Source organism: Hydra vulgaris, chromosome 10, assembly GCF_038396675.1.
Source record: "Hydra vulgaris chromosome 10, alternate assembly HydraT2T_AEP".
NCBI classification, from domain to species: domain Eukaryota; kingdom Metazoa; phylum Cnidaria; class Hydrozoa; order Anthoathecata; family Hydridae; genus Hydra; species Hydra vulgaris.
The window spans coordinates 36,637,501-36,661,765 of NC_088929.1; the positions used below are offsets into that span (position 1 = coordinate 36,637,501).

General features: G+C 28.6%; 1 protein-coding gene across 2 annotated transcripts in view; it reads left to right on the plus strand.

Moving 5' to 3' along the window:
- Positions 1–130: 130 nt before the first annotated feature.
- Positions 131–24,265, plus strand: part of LOC136085937 (uncharacterized) — a 34,424-nt gene continuing 10,289 nt past the window's right edge. Inside the window, exon 1 of one of the 2 annotated variants that reach the window (XM_065807916.1) lies at positions 131–297. The gene's annotated coding sequence lies outside the window, so the exon portion shown is untranslated. Of the gene's footprint in view, positions 298–1,537; positions 1,671–24,265 lie in introns of those variants that run through there. The other variant, XM_065807915.1, reaches the window with a different exon arrangement.

Below are 24,265 nucleotides of genomic sequence, written 5' to 3' on the forward strand. Positions count from 1 at the left end.
ACTTTTGTTTATTATTCATAATAATTTAAATGTAAAAAATCAAAATAAGATAATAAGATAAATTTGAAAACCGCTGGTTTCTACTGCATATATCAGTGAACAGATCTCACATTTTAATATGTGCTAAGTTGCACATAAACAATTAAAGTAACCAAAGTGAGCCAATTATACAATGATATTTAGTTTTAGCCGTGTTCGCAGGCTTTATTTCTGCTGAATGATTATACTGATTTTTACCTTATTTTTAAATTAAAAACCACTTAAAATATTAAAATTGCGACTTTAAAATGTGATAACGTAAGTAAATTAAATTTTCAAATTGATTTTTTTCTCTTCTTTATTCCATTAACTTTTTATCTTCGATTATACTAAAACACAAACACACACGCACAACCACACTAAAGAATTTTTATTTTTTTATTTTTTTTTATTGACATATTAACTTTAAATTGCTTTTTGTGGTTGTTTTTATAACTAGTTTTACAATTTATTTTATGTACCAACACGCACTCACACATAATATGAAAGAATATGAAGTATGAAAAAATATGAAATAATATATAAATTATATAAATATATAAATTTAAAGATTAACTTGCTTGAAAGTAATTCTTTTATTAAATAAGTAATACTTAAATCTAAGTATTACTAATTCAATAAACGAATAACTTTTAAGGATATCAAATTTATTTTTGTTTGGACAGTAAAATTAAATCTTATTTAGAAATTTAAAAACATTAAGTTACTCGTTAAAGTTAAGTTACTCGTTAGACAGTAGTTCGTCGGATTTTTTTTGCGTCAGACGAGAAAACTTTTATTTGTCGCCTACATATTTTTTTTCTACCGGAACAAATACTTCGGTTTTTCTCTGATCTAAGAAAAGAGAAATACTGCTAGATTTTTAAAGGTTTATATTTGTCGCTTTAAAAAGTCGTTTTAAAAAATTAGTTGTTTTAAAAAACTAATCACAATTTAAGTAGGCACTTCAGTCCTTTTTATGATCTCGTAATATAATTAAGTTAAAATGTTAGTTTTAATATTATTGCATTCAAATTGTTAATCTTGTTTTAAAATGGGTTTAACCAATTTTGTAGCACTTCTGGTTGTCAAGAAATTTGCATTTTTATTCTAATTTGACATTTTTTTAGACAAAAAATACGTTTTTTTAATTTAGTTTTTTTTACTATTTATCATAAACTGCGTATTTTTTTACCATTTATCGTAACTGCGTAAAAATTTTACGCAACGACTTTAGGCAATAATCTATCTGTTATCATTAAACAATATACAAATAAAACAACTTTTAGTTCACAACTAATCTTTAGAAAAAATATATATACAGAAAAAATATATATAGCAGAAAAATATTTACATTAATATCGTCATAGACACATTACACATTAATATAGTCATAACTCTATTACAACATTAAATTGTGAAAAAATAAAACACAAGGTTGCCGAATTTTAAATTTTCTTAAATATTATAGATACGATATTATAAATATTATATAGGTAGGTGCGAATATCCGTTATTTGCCGTAAAAAAAGTATTTCAAAAACTGTGACCAATTTTTTTAACTTGGCGAAGACACTATTTACGCCAAACCACATTGTGCCGCTATTTATGAACCAAATTAAATAAAAAATTGGTAGTCGTTTAGTTAAAAGGTTAGGCTGTATACTCATATATTTTATTTTTACTGTCATAAATAAAAAAATTCTTTATTTTACAGTGTAAATTCTCAGTGTTTTTTAATGAGCAACAGCTCTGTAAGTTATGGCGGGTCCTTTAGATAATTTATTTATCTGCTGATGTTCAAAATTTCAAGTAAATCTGTTGTGCGCATATTATTTTCAAGAGTCATCAAGCACACCAGGTATTTCGAAATTAAGGGTTTCTCACATTTTAATCTATGTTTTATTATCATAAGTTTTGCCAATCACGGAACAATTAGTCACAGTTTTCTTAAGTAATTCTTGTACTTAAATTTTGTCACTTAAATGCTCGTAACTTTTTATAGAATCATCTAATTTTGATAAAATTTTCACCATTGTAATACTAATTAAAAGCTCTTCTAAAGATATATAACACTTTAGTATAAAAAAATATTAAAATTTTTACACACATACCTATATTATAGATCAATATAAACGACATATATATATACATATATATATATATATATATATATATATATATATATATATATATATATATATATATATATATATATATATATTATATATATATATATATATATATATATATATTTAAACAATATAAATAATATAGACTAATATATACGACTAATTTATAATAATATTATATAATTTATAATATATTTATAATATAATATTACTAATGATATATAATAACTATATACGATACGTTATAATAACTATAAACAATAGAGATATAAATATTATAGATTAATATATACGACTAATTTATAATAATATTATATAATTTATTATATATTTATAATATAATTTTACTAATGATATATAATAACTATATACGATACATTATAACAACTATAAACGTTATAGATATAAATATTATAGATTAATAGATACGACTAATTTATAATAATATTATACAATTTATAATATATGTAATATATTTCTAATAAAATACTACTAATAATATATATAACTAGTAATTATTTCAAATAAATTGTAAAATAGGCTTTTTACAAAACTATAACCTTTCCTTTTTCAAGGTCAACAAGCAATGGAAAAGTCCATACTTGATTTTCCTTAATCTCATAGACCACATCAAACAAAGTTTTTTTAAGTTAGAAGTTGACTTGTTTACTCGAAGAACTTCACCTGTACACCAAAAGTATTTTTTAGTGTCAATTTTCATTATTTTATGTTGAATAAATTTCCCAACAAGATAATTAACATCATTTAGAATGACAGCCAAGATGTTTGTTTTTTGTTGATTTGCTAATTGAGACAGTCTTGCATTCTTTAATTTTTCACTTCACTCTTCTTTCTGTTTTGCAATCACCATATCTCATTCTTTTCTTTCAATAAGAATAACTTTTCTCTCAATGGGCTCTGGAAAAGTCCTTTTTTTGTTCTAATAACTGATTGTAAATTACTGAACAACTCATAGTTTGTTAAGTCTATTCGCTTACTACCATACATTTTAGTTTTGTAAAAATATTTAGGTTCACATTTAACTTCCATAACATACCTATAAAAATCCAACTGTGCTCTTAATATTTTTTTGCTTTTAAATGTGTCAACTAACAAAACATATTCATCATCTGCTTCTTTTGAGGTCAACCACACCTTCATCTTCAATTTTAACTCATTAACCAATTTAGCTTTTTTTAAGAAGGCTTTATCTTCAACTGTTTTTTTAGCTTTATGCTTTTCAGACAACTTTTCACTCATTTCAAACTTTAATTCTAAATGACATTGTTTGTATTTATCTTTTATTTTATTAAAGTTTGTTGAAGCTTTTTTTAGCAATGAGTCACGCTTATCTAAAGTCTCTTTATCCAACCAGTCTAGTGTTTTGTTTTTATACCACATAGTATGAGCTTGTATAGTTTGTATTTTGGCATTTGGCTTTGTACGAATTAAAAGACCCAATACCGCAAAGCCACTTTCTGACGCTTTGTTTGTTGTTGGAACATTCTCTGCAGCCTTACTTATATTATCAGAAGGATGCCAATATTTAGCTCCAGGAAGTTGATCAGCAGATTGTCTTTCCAGAACAACTAACAAAGAATGACAAATTACTTCTAATGTCTGCTGTGTTAAAATATTTAAATCAGTGTCATTAGTCTCTTCAAATAATTTATCATACAAAATAACTTTATGAATATTAACATCACTTGGACTGAATATAAGTGTTTTCAAGATCATAATCGATGATGCATTTTTACACAAATCTGATAGTTTCATTTTTAGGGTTAACAAAAATGGATTCATATCAAGAATATTCTTTTGTGATTCAATTATCCGCCAAAGTGGACCTTTAATTATTTTATCAACTATTCCAAGAGCCCGCACTTCTGCTAAATATAATTTGTTGCCAATATCTTCTTTAACTGCAAGTAAAAGATTATTTTGATTTGGCCAGTTTTGAAGAAACTCTAAAATATCTTTTGAATGAAAATACAAACCCGCAGCATTATAATATAATATATTAAATCTGTTACCAACAAAGGGTGCAAGCATACACTTACTTTGTCCTTTACAAGCACGAAATGCATTAAATTACCCAGCAACTCCAACTTCATCACTTCCCCTTACATGAAAAGCTTTACATGCAGTTCTTATTAATCTAGTGGCACCTGATTCAGCAGCATTGAATGCAAAAATATTTTCATAACTACTAATTAAAACTAACTTTTCGAATGAGTTAGTTGTTTTATCAGTTTCGACATTTTCGACATTTCAATGAAATCTGCTTGCTTGCCTTTTTTTAAACCTTCCCAGTTCTTTATAACTTTAGGCAGTAACTTTTTCCTCATATCTTGAAGCTTTAAATTTTAAATTATAGCTTTGTTCATGCTGACATTCAAAGAAACTAACTCCATAATAACTTCTCTTATATCATTAGAATACCTTCCGTTTTGAAATGTTATTATTCTGCGATCATGGAGAAGACAACTTAAATTAAAATCTTTATTTTTTTTTGCTTAATACTCTAGTGTTAGGAGAGTTGGTATCCTTTTCAGGATTATTTAAACTGTTAGAAGTCAAATTTTCATGTTTATTTATTACCATGCTAAACTTCTTGTTTACATAATACAATTTTTTGCATGTAATTCTTTTTTTCTCATGAAGGAGTGCAACTTTATTGTCACTTTTTTCAAGCTTAACTAACAAAAGTTTAACTCTTTTATTAAGATTTTTAATGACTTTATTATAAAAATCTTTTTTATTTTATTATAATTCTTTATTATTCATTATGATAAGGCTAATTTTATACAAATACTGTATTATACAATTATATTATTATATTGTTTTTGCAAATTAATCACCGAAATAATTTTTGAATCAATATTAAGACGGACTGAAAGGAAGAAGAGGACGGGATTTAGCAGGTTTTAACTTACATGTAAGAATTAGGCTGAATACCCAAATATTAGCAAAAACTTAGTTTTTTTGAAGTTATTTTAGACCAACTTATTCATCACAAAACCAAAAAAAAAAAACAAAAAAAAACAAAGAAAAATAGTTATATAATATTTTAAAGGATGCTAAAACGCAAATAAAATAACTTTAAGCTAAAATAGTTCCAAAAACTTAATTAAAACCGCTCCTACAGCCAAATAATTTAATATTGAAAATTCTAGCAGATATATTATGAAAGATTAATCATTTTGCTTTTCGTAAAACGTTTTACTATGGCATAATAGATTAAAAAAATCGGTCTAAATTTAATTTGAAAAAGTCTTTATATATAAAAAACTTCGCAAGTTTTGTCTACGGAATTTGTCACGTGCCTAATTTAAGTCAATATTCAATGTTCAAAATGGTATAAATAAATTGCTATGCTTTTGTATTCTTTTAATTTAATTTGTTTGTTTTCTTCTTTTAAAAAAAAAGTTGTATTCATGTATTTTTCAGCATGATTATCTAAATAAATTTTCCCGGATTTCAAATTAATCAGATTCAATCGATTTAGTTTTAAATTGGATTTCATTTTCAAATTTGAGTTTCGGATACAAGTTTGATAAAATTTGAAAATCAAACTTGAGTATCAAACTTTGTCAAATTTGGAATTACAATTATATACTATATCAATATGCATATTGATATAATAATATATATATATAATATAAAATATTATAAAATAAATATATATAATATAAATGTATATAATTAATATATACTATAATTTTATAATTAATATTAATACGCAGACAAATACTAAACTAAATAAAGCGAACAATTGGTTTAGGGCTAATAAACTCTCGCTTAACTCAGAGAAAACAAACTAAATATTATTTCAAAAAAAAAACAGTGCAGTTTGTCTTTTGGAATCGCATTTTAATTTCTGAAATGATGGTGTCGAGAAAAGGTATAATCAAGGCCCGTTTATAATGTTCATGAGGACTCACTGCAGGTACGTTATTTCTGTAGGCCTGTCTCATAGTGGTTCTGGAAATTGTTGGTTCTACAAATAATTTACTTGCCATACGACTAGCTTGTTTGTAAATTGTGTAAGTTTCTTTTTCAATATTTTTCCGTAGATGGTTCAAATCGTCAATCATTTCTTGAATGTTATTATATGCATACACAATATCAGTTGTGTGCCCTTGTAACCTCTCTGTTATATACGACAACAGGTAAAAGTAAGCGGTACAAAGTTATAATACCAATTATGAAATCTAACTTAGTGAGTCCATTAAGGAGTGATTTGGCCTCTCTTTTTCGTTGCGCGTCCCAATACCTACTAAACTCTATATTAAACTGTTCTATATTATAGTGTATTCCTAAAATAATCTCTAATGCCTCTGCCATAAATGGTATGGCTAAATAAAAGTGTTCATATGCGGATTCTCTTTCTAATCATCTTGTTTTGCACATCCCTACCAAAATCTTTTTTTTTTCAGTTCATTTACAACGGATCTCTGCAACATGCTCAAACGAGCGCTCTCTTTTTGGAGAGGTATTGAAATAAATGAATATATTTCTGTATACCTCTAAAATGTTATCAATGATTGGTATTTTTGATGTTGCAGCAATTGATAAATTCAAATTATGTGAGCTACAATGTGTTACAATTGCTTTTGGTGATATTTTTAAAATATAGATGTCAATACATTTTTTTACAGATTGCATGTTTGGTGCGCCATCGTAACACTGGCCTCTACAAGAAATAAGATCAACTCCACTTTCGCTATAAAATTCCATTAAACTTTCACAATATGTTTGCCTGTTATCTTGTCAAGATTCAAAAAGTCAAGAAATACTTCTCTAATTTCTTTTTCTCCGTTTACGTATCTCATACATACTGATAGAATTTGTTGGTTTGCAGTTGTTACCTCGTCTGCTGAAATTGAATGGTAATTTGCAGCTTTGATTTCATTAATTAGTCGCTCTTCTAAACATTTCTTTCCAATTATATCAATTAATTAATTTTGACTCTTGGGGCCAAGGTAGCTGACATCTTTGCGTAAAGGTGTTTGTATATGTGCATAAAGTTCAGCGTTATGGCGAGCTATTTCTTGCACAATTGCAAGAAAGTTTCCAGGATTACCTTTTTGGTCTGAGTTTTTCATACACTTTTCATAAGTTCCACGAAATGCAAGTCCTTGTTTCCCCATCAAATGCACTATTCTACTTAATGTTTCAACAATGTATGGGTACATTTGTTGTCGGTTTTTTAAAGTGCTATCGCTTTTTAATGGAATGGTTTGTCTTGGATCTTCAAAACAACAAATGCCATTAGCTTGTTCGATAGCCTCTTTATGGTATCTTTTGCCTATATGTAGTTTTCGTTTCTCTAAAACATTGTGCCATTCCTTTTATCCACGGTTAACGAAAGCTCCCAAAGATTTTTTTTTATCTTGCTTTAGAAATAACGTACAGTATATGCAGTAGACTGCGTCTTTACTTTTGCTGTAGACAAATTCATTTTGTAAATATTCTTCTTTACAAGCGCGTTTGCAACCATGTTTTAATGTTTTGGGAAATTGAAAATGAATCTTATTTTTAAGTTATTCGTAAACATTTTGTATATTTCATGTGGTGATAATTCTTGATTTCCGCGCAAGAGTTCGTCAATATCATATCGTTTTTCTTCTTCTTTAATATCACATTTTTTTAAATTTTTTTGGTCTACTTCGCATGACAAGCTTTTGTTAATATTATTATCATCTTTAATGACTTCCTCTTTTTCTGCTACTTTGGGTAATGTTTTATCGGTTACATTTTGAGAACTGTCGATAATAAAAAACACTTAAAACGTAAGTAATTAATAATTAACTTTCAGATTTTAAACTATACCAAAATTAAAAAAATTCGCGTAAACATTACAATAAAAAACAAGTAATAACAAAAGTACTATCATAAAAAAATTTAACGGATAAATAATATTCACATCTATTTCTAGTTAATATCAAACTAATCAAACTAATTATTATAAAAAGAAGATCAATATAACTTTTTTACTTAAAATATCCAGCTAACGATTTGCATTTCTTTGCAACATTTTGAAGGTCTTTTTTATCAGCTGCTTGTTTCCTAATTTGGTTAGGCATGTTAACTCTATTGTTTGCTTTTAGAAGTGAATTAGTATTAGTAGAGAATTGTAGTTACAGTATAAACTCTGGAGAGACTATATTTTCATTTTTCGTTTACAAAAGATTTTACAATGCAATGACTTGTAATGACGCCTTACGTTTGTGAAACAATAAAGTAAAAATTGTTTCATGAGAATGATTCATAAAGATCAAATGATTATCATATAAATGTTGATTAAAAATTTTGACATCGAAAAGAGTCTAAAATATTTTGGCGTCAAATTAAAAAAGGCACTTTGCATACAAAGGGGGGTTGATCGCACCCTCCCCCCCCCCCTCTCTCTCTCTCCTTCATCAATTTCTTTCTCCTTCATCATTTCATATCAATAAACAAAATCTCAAGCTAATATATTTTGGACAAATTCATTACTTCATCAGCTATGCAAATATATCATGGGCAAAAACGCAACCATCATAACTTGAAATTTTTTTACAAAACTTACAAAACGTGCATGCAGAATCATTTACTCTAAAAATAAGCATGAACACACTAAGCCTATAATGTAAGATATGAAAAAGATAATCATTCTATCAACATTCAATTTTTATGTATTGATTCAACGATAAATTTTCTTCTGAAAGCATTAATAACAAGTTTAAAATAAATAGAAATAAAACTATTATTTTAGAGCAAATGTACGTAACACATTTTCTCAAAACTTTAATAAATATACTGAATCCACCATTGCTTATTGAGGATCAAATATATGGAATATTTATCAAAAAATGTATGGCGAAGTCACTATGTTCATTTAAGTTTCTAATCAAAAAAGAAATTTCTAAAATTTGAGATTCATTTGTGCTTGAGTATCTCCGAAGTTATTTTATTTTTTCAGTTTTTTATATCTTTATTTGATTTACTGATAAGCGCAGCAGTTTTACGCCCATTAAGGTATTTAAATTAATATCTATAATCTTTTGAAAGTATATATAGGGGCTCTATGAAAAGATTGCGATAATGTGTTGTCATCTTCATCTTTTTTGATCCCCTGTCAGTTTAATTCTTTATTTTATAAAGACCATTGTAAAAAAGAAAAGTTTATATTTTATATTGTATTTACAAAAACAGTGCTTGTTGACGAGATTTTACAGTCTTCTTCGTTCAGCGGACATATTTTTTCTTTATTGTATATATATATATATATATATATATATATATATATATATATATATATATATATATATATATATATATATATATATATATATATATATATATATTTATATATATATATATATATATATTTATATATATATATATATATATATTTATATATATATATATATATATATTTGATTATTTATTGTTAAACAGTAAAATAAACAAAATAAGAATTAAAAAATAAAATAAAAAAAAAGCAAAAAAATTAGGGTAGATTAAGGTAATTATGAGCACCTTCTGCAAAAATTGAAATTTTTTTAAAAATAATAATGCTGGATCCAATATTTTTGCGAATAAACAATTTTTGGAATCACTACTCACGTTCATATTACACAAAAATAGTATCTTTACTAAATGTTTCTATGCATTGTTTTCCGAACAAAAATCGAACGGATTTCTAGCCAACAAATATTTTCTTTATGAAAAATTAAATTTCATTATTTTAGCTTTAAATTTCGCGCCACCGATTTATTCATGCGTGATCTTATAACAATTCATTGAGCAAGGCTCTTTTGTCCTCCTCAGTTTTTAGAACTGCGAATATTTTGCAAACGTCGGCATAAATCTTAATGTAATGAGTAAAATAGTCCGGCACATTACAAAACCCAAACATTTGCCGACTTTAAAATGTCAAAGTTAGCCGACTATATTTAAAATAGTTGAATAAAGAACTAAATGTTTCTATGCATTGTTTTTCGAGCAAAAATGAAACGGATTTCTAGCTAACGCGTATTTTTCTTTATGAAAAATTAAATTTCATTATTTTAGCTTCAAATTCCGCGCCACAGATTTATTCATGCGTGATAATAATATTTTAACAACGCAAAAAAATTAATAGGGTGGTGGGGAAATATGGATAGAATTTTATACATTTTTTTTTTTTAATATGATTTTTTTTTTAGTTAATAACCACCATAAAAACTTTTGTTATTTTTCTTTACATTCAGGGTCTATACAGTGAAATCACAATGAGTAAAACATAAATATATTTTAAACAACTAACTTACTAATACTTTTTTAACAACACCTTTCATATAAATTACTCATATATATCGGATACTTATACTATATTTGATACATATATCACACTTATTGCTTTTCGCGTATTTAAAAAGTCAAACTGCATTGGTTATATCTAGTAGTTTTCTTTTTCTTACTGATACAGTCTTCTTTTCAGCTTTATTCTTCTCTTCTTCTTGCAATCTTGCGAGAACATCTTGTGTTGTTAAAATTTCTCCTTTTTTGGCCCGGACACATACTCTGCGTTTTTTTGAATTCGCAAGTGGTGCCAGTAGGTTGACTTGGGCTAGGTGTAAGTACAGAATCAATTGGTCTCTGCAGGTTTTTTACAACATTTTCTTTGGTTGTATATTCACTATCTTTTTCATAGGTTTTGATTTGTCAACAGGGTAAAGACGACTCCCATTTTAATGGTGCTTTTAAGGAGTTTGCTATATATCTTACTGACAAGAGCTTTTAATAAAGTTGGGAATACAGACTTGTCAACATTTTTATGTCTGCTTTCTCTTAATCAATTTTTAAGGATTTTCTTCCAATGGGATTTCAATAGAGCAAAAAAACCAAAATCATGAGGTTTTAGTGCGTGACTTGTGTTCGGAGGTAAGCAAAGTAAAATTGTATAATTGTCCAGAGCCTTTTTAACATTTGTTGTTAAAAAGGCTCTGGACAATTATACAGCAGCAATACAGGCTTTTCATATTCCTTTACATGTACCTGTAACATGTTACATGTAACCAATCAATCCAACTTTCAAAAATATAGTCCTCCATCTAACCTCATTTTGTTACACCATATATTGTATTTTCTGGTCCATTTTGACACCATGCATCATAAAGGTGGATAGCTTTATTGACAACAAAGCGAAATAGACACTGGCTAATTGCTGACCCACAAAACAGTAGAGTATACATTGATTTACCACATGATGGAGCAACGTAATAGGCTGTTTTTGATGTTTTACAAACAAAGATTTTTCCTGCCGTAGAATCTGTACATTAACCTGTCTCATCTAAATTAAATATGCAACGTGGTCTATCAAATAAATTATTATCGTTTAATGTCTTTTCATATTAAAAAAAAAAAGTCTGTCTTAGAAATGTTCTTAGAGAAAGATCATTGGCTCTTGCTTTTGTCAAAAGTTCAGGTTTTCTTTTTCCAAGAACTACATTCCATATTTTTTCAAAAGACATGCACGCCTTTCCCTGGCTTGTCATTTTTGATCGTAGTTTTTTTGCCAGCAAATGTTATATAGGATTTAATCATCAGTTTGATATCTTCTCTATCTTGTGGAAAACCCTTACCAGCTAAGTACATCAGGGCTTTTACTAGAAGATTTTCCTCAGTATTTTTTACAAAAAACCCACGACCACTTCCAATTCTTTTGTCATTCCTTTAGATTTGATCATGGCATCGTCTGTATAATGTACCATAAGGAATTCCAGAAGACTTTGATACTGTATACCGGCTCTCCTTTCTTAACAAGCTGTATGGCAATCATTAATTAGCTGGTATCATATGTACCAATAGTCTTGCGTTTGTATTCACGAGGCATAATAATTTATTTCAGTCTTATGTTATCTAAAATATTTTAAAGCAGTTTTTAATTATATAAAGTATGTAATTTAATTATAAAGTAAAAAGGAATACAAAAATAAAATATAAAACATACAGATGGGAGTTTAAACTTTACCCTAGCCATTCAGGAAAAACAAATTTGAACTATGATCTTAATGCAAATAGTTCAGAAGCATTATATAAAATTATTATATGTAACTGGAAAATCCACAATACTATATTAAAAAGCAAAAGTGAGCATAAGTGTATATTTAAATGTCGTGCAGCTTATTATTTTGTAATAAAATACTATAACGTTAGTAGGATTTTATATATTTTATTTATATCAATTTTACCTCACTATTATTTTATCTGTATATCCATTTTACCCCATTTAAGATTTTAGTTTACTTATCAATATGGGTTTGAGAACTTAAAAATTAAATTTTACATATTATTATATCATGGTCCAACTAATAAATATACACCATCAAACTTCCATAAGTAATATTACTGAAGTCTGCAGATAAAGGTTTTAAAACATAATTTTTTTATATTTCTTTCAAAATAACATATTTTACATATTAACTATTCATGTAAATCAAATATAAACATTGTTAACACAAAAAAAGAAGCCAATTATGTGTTGAAGCTGTTATTAATTTTTAGGTTTTAGAATTATGTATAGACTTACTCCGTGGATAACTTACTTCATGTATACTTATTGAATATATCCATATTACCCCACCCTACCCTAGTGTTTTAATTAGATGAGAGCATATAATTACTGCATATAAATTTACACTAATTATACTGATTCCTGTTATCACCACATAAAGTCGATTCAAAAAATACAAAGCAACTTTAACTTAGGGTAGATTAGGGTTATATGAGCACCTTGGTAATATGAGCATACTTAAAGATTTCTAAAATGTAAGCAGTGATGTTAAAGTTGTTTTGTATTTTTCGGATCGACTTTATGTGGTGATAACAGGAATCATCTAATTAAAACGCTGTTAAATTATTTTGCGTTGTTAAAATAATATCATCGCGCATGAATAAATCTGTATAAAATAAAGAAATTAATTTTCTTATAAAGAAAAATATGTTATCTAAAAATCCAATTCATTTTTGTTAGAAAAACAATGCATAAAAACATTAGTTTTTACTTTATTAAAAGATGCCATTTTTGTGTAATATGAGCATGCTCAAATTACCCAGTGTTTTTCATTGAAATTACCTAGTTTAAAGTCCTAAAATAGCAGTGGTTTTAATTGCTTTCTGAATAAAAACAAAACGTAGTAAAAAATTTTGATAATTTAAACTACTTTTCTGTAATTTAAATTCAAAAAATTTGAGTTTTTATAATTCAAAGGTTTGAGTTCTTAAAATTGAAATAATAACGAACTAATGTTTTTATTATTATTATTTGTGGAAAACATACTAGTATTGTATCAACAAAAAGTGGCTTAAAATTTGATCATTTAATGATAAGTTTTGTTAATAACAAATCATTATATTCCGAAAACTCATTCTAATTGTCAGGTTGGTATTTTTTTACTTAATTAATGTTATTTTTTTGAGCTATTTTAAAGTGCTCATATTACCAAGTGGTCTGGGTAATATGAGTACTTTTGCTCCTTTTTTAAAACCTTTGTGTTTTTAAGAAAAAATTTCGGGTGCCCAAATATCAGAGTGGATCATGAGTAGGGATCCCTAAAAATTATTTATTCGCAAAAGTTTTGGATCCAGCATAATTATTTTTGAAAATATTCCAGCTTTCGCTTAAGGTGCTCATATTACCCTAATCTACCCTAACAGCTTACATCTTAAGGTCAGTTTCCACTAATCCGTTTTTCTACGGGAACGAGAAAGGAAAGGAAAAAATAATCACGTGAGCACGCGTAGTATAAGTTTTAATTTGTCCGAAGGAAAACGTGCTTAATTTTCCCATCCTTTTCCCGTTCCCGTAGAAAAGCGTATAAATGGAAACTAACCTTTAGAAATCTTTAAGTATGCTCGTAATACCAAGGTGCTCATATTACCTTAATCTATCCTTATTAAAAAACACAGTTTTTTACTAATTGTTAACGAAATTTCAAGCTTTCTATGGCGATTCAGAACAATAAAAAAAGGCAAAATTTTTACAAAAATGGTAGCCTATTTTTAAAACAAAGTGCCATTTTTTTAAATAAATTAAAATTGAATAACTTGTTAATTAAAAGTTAAAATTTTTTTTAATCATATAGCACAAAGAAGCAAATAATTAAATACGATTTTTAAAGAATTCTGAAAAACACGAGGTCTTTTCTTCGTTGAAGAATAAACTTAAGCGTAAACAATCTTTATAAACAAAACTTTATTTACTCTAAACATAAGTATTTTGTAAATAATATCTTAACATAAATTATTTTTTGTGCATTTGTTCAGGTTTAAAGATTTTAGGCAAACAAAGTAAAATTAATATATGTGTATTAGGGTGTCCCAAAAACACACTTTTTTTAAAATTTCAATGTGCTCTCAACTGATCCCCATTCTATAGGTCCTAAATAGCTCCCAAAATCTTTTTTTTAATTTTTTAATGACTAGAAGTGATAGATGTAAATTCTGAGTTTTACGGTTTTGTACACTTATGTGTATTTACTAAAAAACAGCGCTATCTAGTATTTCAATATGTTTTAATAAGATGTAATAATTAGTACACAAATAATTCCCATAGGATATTATTAAAGAATTGGATCATTCCCTATAAACATTGTTAGAGGTTGATATTTTTCCCTCCGGACAATATTATTAGTTCGTATAATTCCCCATGGATTGGTTCACAAATAACTCCATTTAGAAATTTTTTTTGAAGGAAAAAATTTCTAAATGGAATTATTTGTGCACGAAGGAATTCTAATTTGTGCTCGAAGAAATTCTCGTGTAAACGGTTATAAAAGCCGTAGCGGTAAACTTAGATAAAATATTATACGAGAGGGAATAACGACTTCATAGATTTTTGATGCAAGTGTAACATTTAGTATAAATTTAGTTAAAAAACTGATTATTTCGAAATTCATATAAAAATGGGTAGAACAGCTAAAAAAAAGAAGATGATAGGACAGAATAAGATAAAAAGGAAAAATACAGAAAGGTTGAGGTATATTTACCTATTGAAGTACCCACTGAGGGAGTTACCTCAGAGACAGCTTCCATCTAATGGTGATATTCTTAGATACTATCAATTTATCCTTCGCGAGTCACAAGTTAAATACAAACCCACTTCTACTAATGTTGGTTGCAAATTGAAATCGAAATCCAAGGATCTTGTTTGTGAAAATGGTGTTTGTACAGATCCTGATAGTTCTTGCTTGGTATCTAGGATTAAAAAAATTTGGGATAATGCTGGGTTTGGCAAGAAATTTGTGATTTGTGGGTACAATATAAAGACTAAAATCATTAAACTTAATTTAAAATACAAGAAATTGATTAAATTGTCTTCTCTAAACTGGAACAGCAGTCTTGATAAGCAATCAAAGTTAGAGAAAGATTTTCTCACAGAATCCTATCAGCTTTTTGACATTTCGACTAAAAATTTTAAAAAAGATATTCTTGCTGATAGATTGAGAACAGATGATGCCAAGCTGGAAGATATAAAGTAAGTTCATTAAATAACACTTTTTTTAGTAGTGAGATTTTTTTTCCAATTAAAAGTAACTTAAGTAATAGCATATTATTTCCTTTAAAATATTTACGTTTAACTCTTTACATGGTTTGGTCATCTTTCAAGAAAAACTAGAACAGTTATAAATTTATTTATAAATGGCTTAATAGATTTAAATATTTCTTAATTTTTATGAAGACCAGAAGTTACATAGGAAAGGATATATGGAAACAAAAGTCGATGAAGACTACAGTAGAAGAGTACTAGATGCAAACAGGAGAAAGAACAAGCTAGATAAGTTGAGAGAGAAAGAATTAGAGAGACAGAAAAACTTAAAAGATATCAATGATGTTTTGTTGTCACATGACTCCATGACAGAAGAGATTCAATTCAGCAGTGAGGAAGAAAAGTCAAACGAGGACTGTGAAATCAGCGAGGAAGATGATTTCCTGGGTAACGGTCGGAAACGCAGGTATAGTATTATTTTAATAACATAGTTGTAATTTTCACAAGCTAAAGCTGTTTTATTGAAAAGTATATAATTATAAATAGGTAGAAAAATATTATAAAATGATACCTAGGTACAATTCTGGAGATACGATAAATCTAGCAGTGAATGTTGAAAAGCTCATTGAATGTACTGCTGTTCCAGCAACAAGGTTCAATATTGGTGTACGACCTCATCTGGCAATTTTAAGTGAAGTATTTAAAGCTGGAGGTATAGAAATTAATGATATACCGCTTTCAAGAAGCACACTTCATAGAAAAAAGTTCAAATATGTAGAACTTGAAGGAGACTCGGAGTGGATTTCAATATCTAATCATCTTAAAGGCCGACGGCTTATTCTTCATTTTGATACCAAACTGTTGGAACAAATTACCACTGGGCTTAACATTATCCGAAAAATTGAGCGACTTGCAGTCTCAGTGAGTTCCCCGGATGACGATACCATGGAAGACCATCTTTTAGGTGTTGTTCAATGTCCCTCTTCAAAGGGAGTTGACCAAGCAGAACAAGTGCACAATCTTTTAGAATATTACGGATGTACAGAGCAGATCATTGATATATGCTGTGATACAACTGCAAGCAATACAGGCGGAGTAAATGGAGCAGTCCAAATTCTTACAGATATTTTGAAATTACCAATTTTGTGGATAATGTGTAGGAGACACATATATGAAGTACATGTATCTCACTATATGGCTGCCCTTACTGGTGAGAAAACTAAAGGTCCAAGAAGAGCTCTTTATGTCAAGCTAAAGAACAAGTGGCCTGAAATCTGTGAGAAAGTGAATGGAGTGAAAAATTTATGTAAATTGGACTGGCAAAGAGATGATCTGAAGATTGGCTCTGTTCTTCGCACTGTTGCAGAGGAAGCTAAGACATTTTTGACTAATGCAACTACTGATATAGTGTTTTCAAGGAATGATTATGGTATAGTTTGTAAGCTTGCCTCCTTCTTCCTTGGAGTGGAAGTACAAGATTTTAAGTTCCATCAACCTGGCGCCTGCCATGAGGCAAGGTTTTTAGCAGATACGATCTACATCCTGACTCTTTATATGACTAAAGATATCAGTAATATCTTGACAGAAAAAGAAGTGCTGCAGTTGAAGGATGCAAGTTTGTTCATTGCAATTTGCTATGTTCCATGGTTTTTAAAATGTTTTTTAGGATTTCTGGCTCCCTACAATGATTTGAAAGCTATCCAGACAGCCTATGCATTGAGAAAAGTTAGTAATAATATTGGAAATGCTTTGCTTCTCAGCATGGGACGCCATACGTGGTACTTAACTCCGCAACTCTGTGTTTTGTCCTTTGGGGATAAAGAAGTTCCTTCTGAAACAAAGCTAAGAATGCTGTTAGCTCTGATTGAGTTTGAAGAGCCAAATGAATTTCAGCGTTGTAAACTATCAAATGTACAAATTGGAGAGACCACAGAGCTACCTGAGTTGATTTCCGAGCAAAGCTACCTTTTCTTTAAACATTTTAAAATATCAAGAGCAAGTATAAAAGAATGGCTTAATAATAGTCTTAATACTATAGATGTTTTTAACCATCCTCAGTTGTTAGATTTTATTGCAGGGATCAAAAACATATCTGTTGTAAATGATGGTGCAGAAAGAAACATTAAGCTCATTAAAGATTTTCTTTCAGCTACTAGAGATGAAGATCACCTTCAAAATGTACTTTTTGTAGTTAAAAAGTTTAGAAAAAACTTGACTAAGACTATGACTAAAATAGAGCTTGGGAACTGTTCAAAAAGTTGCATTTTTTGAGAAATGTTTCACCGCAATAAAATCTTAAATTTGCTAATAAATATTAGTTTTCATGTATTTTTTTTTGTATTTTCATATTTATAAATATAATCTATCAAGTTAAATAGTAGAAAACAATTGGAAATGATTTATACGCATCTAATTGTTTTGTTTTAATTTTCTAAAATGTGTTTTTTATTAATGTTAAGCTAGCTTAACATTAAAACAGTAAAACTCAGATTTTACATCTAGCGCTTCCTGTCAAAATCAAACCGTCAAATTTTTTTTAGTACTTATTTAGGTCACATAAAATGGGAATCAGTAGAGAGCTTTTTTTTTTTTTTTTTGGGACACCCTAATGTGCATTTTAGTTCGAAACATCAACCTAAAAACTGCTCCTCTGAGTTCTAAGGAGATATGTACTTTTACCAATCAATTAATATGTCTATTTCACAAACACAAAAGGATTTCTGCGTTTACCGGCGATATAGAAAGTTATTGAGGAAAAACAAATCTAAATACAAAAAATTTTTTCGACATTTTATCATGTTTACAAAGGGTTGCTAGATGTCCGGTTTTTACGTAGCAGAATACAGTTCCGAACCTTTAAAAATAAAGGATTTTAATGTGTTCTCCTTTGTAAAACCGGATATCTGACAACCCTATGATTTCAAAGCAAATGCAATTAAGGAGAAATTTTTTTAGTATATCATACAAATCAAAATGTGACAGTTGTTTAAGGAGTAATAAAACGTTATGAAGTAAAATTATAAACTAATAAAAAATGCTTTTTAAAAACCAAGTATTATATGAGGTTTAAAACAATAACAATGAAAATATTACATCTTATTTTGAGAAAGCATACCTATCTCAAAAAAAAACTCTCAAAAAATGAAATTATCTCGAATTTTATCTAAATGAAATGAAAAATCATTCATTAATCTCGAAATTGATTAGACAGAACTAAGATTGATAAAATAGAACTTCAGTACATACATCAGCTAATTTATACCCCAGCAAGCTCTCCATGCTTAGTCCATTCATGGCCCATCATCGGTGCCATGACCAACCCACCATCGGCAAACAAGAATGGGCTAAATCAAATGTTGCTCACCGTTTAATGCAGGTCCATGCATTGCAACCGCTTATTTGGCCAGCTTTAACCGTTGCTCATATTTATGTGACTTTCGTTCATTTTGTTTGTTTTTCTTTTTGTTGTTTTTAGTAATGAACAATACTTTTTAAAATTTTTACCATTTAAATAAAAGGAGAACCTTGATAAAAAGCCGGAAAAATAAGTTGAAAACAAGTCGAAGTTTATCTACCTAAAAAGTCGAAGTTTATCTACCTAAAAAGAGAATACAAATAATAAAAATTGAATGTAGTTTTAAGCTATCTCTGTCAGTTTTAACCAGTTTTTATCTCTGTCAATTTTAAGCTATAATATCAGTTTAGCAATACAATATAAGTTAATAAATAATTTTTATTTCAATAAAAATTCATTAGAGTACATACATCATATAATACATGTTGTTCATATACAACACAATAAGTTTAAGATTAGCAAAAGGTTAATACTCGACCATTATTATAACACTAACGTTTGATATTTCTTGATCTCCAAATCTTTTTCACTTTTCAAAGTGCCATAAGTGACAAAGAAAACTTTTTACATTTGAGTTTGAGTTTATGTATTTCAGAAATCAATTGTATATGCATGTATTGCATTTATATATTTTGATAAGAAAGTGCCACATCAGGCACTTTCATACTTAATGAAAAGACACTCGTGTGTCCGATCTTTAATCTATATTGATTTTTAATTTGTAAACACTATCTTTGAACGACACGGTACATAGGAACATCCTCTGAGACCTTGCAACACATTCCCATAAATTTTTTGTTTGTTTATTATCAGAAGACTCTTACTTATTTCAAAAATGTAAAAAACAACTTTTTTTACCGGGGACCTCGGGAGAAATCACGTATTTTAGGCGAGTGCCTAAAAATTTTTTTGTTCAAGATAGGTAACTAAGAGCTATGTTGCATACTTAAATTTTTAGTATGTTAATACTGGTATCAAATGAGGATGACTTTAAAAACTTTCGGTAATTGGAGCAAACTAAACCCCGTCCCAACCCCTAATTGCCCCCTTTCCTAGAACTACGTCTCTTAAGATAATAATTTTTTTTCTTAAGTTCTATCATAAATTAGACCAAAATTTATCAACAGATTTCAAGTTTCATCAAAAAATATTTTTTCGTTTAAGATTTATGACCATAAGAGGTTTAAAATTCCACAAACTTACCCCCTGAAATAACTTTGAGTAGTCGTAACTTTTAAACTAGGAAATTATTTTTGATGAAATTTAAAATCTGTCGATGAATTTTGATCTAGTTTAATATAACACAAAAAAAATTTGAAAAATTCTTTTAAGGAACCATACACTAGGGTATAAAGGATCCAATAAGATTAGTTACAAATAATTTATCGCCTTAAAAAAACGCCGTGGTAAGGAACAGCTGCGTTTTTAAGCGCTTCAATATAGTTTGGGCTGTGTTCTCCAACTTTTCTAATTCGCCAAAACTGATTGAAATCCTGGTGAATGGATTCAAGAGCTTGTTCGGTCCAGTAACCCAAGCCTACAGAATATAAATGCACAAAATAAGTTTTAGTCTATTTAATGAATAATTGTCATAGTTTATGCAAGTTTAAACTTGCATAAACTGTTGTATTATTGTAATAATAAGTATTTAATTACTATTAATATAATTAAATAATACTATTTAATCTTTTTGTCCAACTTAAAATTTAATTATCATACCGAAGACTCCACCTTTCATGTCGATGAATTCGATAATATGTTGCACAAATATATGTGCCTTCAAGGGAATTGTAGCCCCTAGATTTCTATAGCTCGTAGAGAACTGCTCTATACCTTTGACAAAAGTAGAGCTTAATGATTTTCCGAAACAGCCATGGACTTTGTTTTAAGTACCTTAATGTTGTTGGATGCGGGATCTCCAAGGCTGGACTCCTGAAAAAATAGTCCAAGGCTGCCTATATTATTAAGCAACTTATTGCAAGCGTTGCCTTTCAAACGATGCTGCCCTTGGCAGGATACTTTGCAGGTGTTTATTGTAGACAGATATTGGTTGAAAAACTGTAACCCACGCTCCTTTTTTTCAAACAAATTTTTTTAAATCTCTTTAAAAATTTTGTCTATAACACCTAAAAGTATATGTAGACTGGGAATATCTACAACCTCTATAATTTGTTTATTTTTATCTCATATTAATTAAGGTGGTTGAACAACGTATGTGAACATTTTTGCATTTCCTTATTTTGTATCATCATATATCCATTGGTTGTATAATCTACACAAAGATTCTAAAGAAAAATGATTAGCTTTTTGAAAAATAGGAGATGAGGTCATGCAAAACGGACTAGGGTGTTGCAGTTTGTTTTCCAACCATTTGAAGCAAAACCTTTAGATCTTTAGATACTGTGTAATCTAAGGAAGAAATGTTCAATTTATTCAAAATTATCCGCAGATTAAGGTATTTATTGTTTAATATAGGCAAAATGGCCAGTTTAATAGTTTTATGTATACTTGTATCTTTGAAATCTTTGAACGCATATCCGTCACACTTTCTCAATTTATTTGGGATTTTATTATTTTCAAACTCTAGTTCTTGGGTGATTGATAAAGTAACTTTAAAGAATCTCTACCCATCATCTACACCTAATTTGATATCAACATCATTTGATTCTTGATGTCTGTGATGAAGCACCATTGCTACAAGCTCTTTAACGTCATTGCAACACACCATAGGAGTATCTTTTTCTACCAACTATTGATGAATAAAAATTCAAAACGAATGATACAAATTGCATTCTAGTTATTTTAAAAAATTGTTGATAATAGAATACTTATCTCTTTTTTTTACTCATAATAATAATGGGAATTTATCACCATTGAATAACTTTCCAATCACCTGGTTTCTCTCAGTCAGTTTAATGTGGAAACCAGATTCCACACTTTTCCGTCCTCCTTCACTTCTCAGAAAGTGTGCAAGTTCAATTATATTGCGATTACTTAGAAGTCATAACAAAATTAATTAAAAATTGGCTTTAAATTCATAAGTAAATTATAAAAAAAAACTTTTTAAGTATCAAAACCTTACCTGGTATGTAGTTTTAGTTGAAGTTTGCTCAATTTATCCGAAGAAAAGAAAGGTTTTTTAACTTCAGTCTTTCCGACAGAGACAACAAGTTGCTTTGAACCAAAATTTTTCAAAACTAAAGTGTTCCCTGACTCATTTGTGGTCGAGCCTTTAATAAAACTGGACAGAATTTTTCCTTGCGTTGTAGGGGATGTTGATCTTACAATAGCCGTCAAATTCTTTTTTCTTTCTAACTTCGTACAGGGATGTGGAATTCCTTGTGATACTTGAACATAGCAATCTGGACAAATAAATCTTTTTGCAGATTTATTTGAAACGTCTTTGCCACCTTTATAAACAGGTTTTCCCGAAACATATTCAACTATAGGGGCCAATATTTTTTCCATTTTTGATTTGCGCCCATTTTCACATATAAAACATTCAAGTTTTTTGCCTCTGATAACTTTGGTATTCAGGTCTAAATTTCATGGCGTATGTCTAGTAGCTATTGTTCCCATAATAACGTAACAAAATTTTAACTAAAGTATATTATATATAAATATCTATATTTTACCTTCATAACACGGTCGCATAGTGAATTAAGAGTCAGTCTCAGCAAGCTTTTTTCAACACTTTGAGCAAAGCATGGTAAGAAGGTTTAAGTTATTAGCTGAATAATCTTTCCTAAATATTATTTTGATATGGTTTGAATAGTCTTTTTTTTCCTTTTATTTAGATTTGTATACGTTTTTTCGTCATTATTTATAGGACTTAAAGTCTTGCATTTCCTGAAGCAGCAAATGGAAAACATTTTAACAATCAACAAGCATTTAACAATCAACGTGTTCTTTCGCATGGTTAGGCATTTTAAATGAATGCTTCAAATAAAAACTTCTGATGTGCATTTATAATATTGGCATGATATATCGGCCCATTAACTAAATTTCAATTTAATGACCAAAAGCATGTTTTCAGCTCAAAATTCAACGCGTGTAAGGAGTTATTATTTTAATCATTTATTATTAAATATTTGAAATAGTAATTGTAATAATTAAATTCTAATAATAGTAATAACTGAGATAGCAATAGTAGTTAGTAATTAATAAAGTTAATAATTAAGTTTGCAATTTTCAAATAAATGCTCGCAGACATGTTTTTTTTAATGCAATTTTGTGAACCACCCCTCAGGTATAACTCCTAAAACAAATTTTTCAAATCTTTTTTTGTGTTTTATTAAAATAAGTTGAAATTTATCGACAGATTTCAATTTTCACCAAAAAAAAAATTCCTAGTTTAAAAGTTACGACCATTCAAAGTTATTTCAGGGGGTAAGTTTGTGGAATTTTAAACTTCTCATAGTCATAAATCTCAAACAAAAAAGTATTTTTTGATGAAACTTGAAATCCGTTGAAAGAAAATTTTATTATTTTAGGAGACGTAGTTCTAGGAAGGGGGCAATTAGGGGTCGGGACGGGGTTGAGTTAGCTCCAACTACCAAAACTTTTTTTTCCTCATTTGATACTAGTACTAAGATACTAAAAATTTGAGTATGCCACAGAGCTCTAAGTTACTTAGCTTGAGCAACAAAATTACCAGGCACTCGCCTAAAATACGTGATTTCTCCCTCGACCCCCAGTGAAAAAAGTTGTTTTTTACATTTTTGAAATAAGGAAGAGTCTTCTGATAATAAACAAACAAAGAAATTTCTAGGGATGAGTTGCAAGGGCTCAGAGCATATTCCTATGTACCGTGACGAGTTGACGGATATAGCACTTATGGATTCTAAAAGCAGCGTATTCCATAATTGACAATGCAATTAGTAAAGAAATTGAATCTTTCGTTGCAGTTTTTTATCCTTTGACGTTTAAGTCGAAGATAATGTCCACGCTAATTTGGAAATCGATGGTGCGTAGACTTAAGGGTTCTCAAATATGATTTGATCAATAGCTTTTGAAAGTTTAAACTGTTGTATCAGGTCACTTGAACTCTCCTTTCTTTAAGTGTAATTAAGCCAAGATGACGGAGACTTCCTTGATTATCTTTCTTATTTCCGTGATTGTTTTAGTAGCTTTATGCTGTACTTGCTCTAGAATAGCATTGACTTTTTCCTGGGGTGGTGACCAAGCCTGGATAGCATATCTAACTTGAGTCTTATATAGGTTTTGCAGAGTACTTTCCTT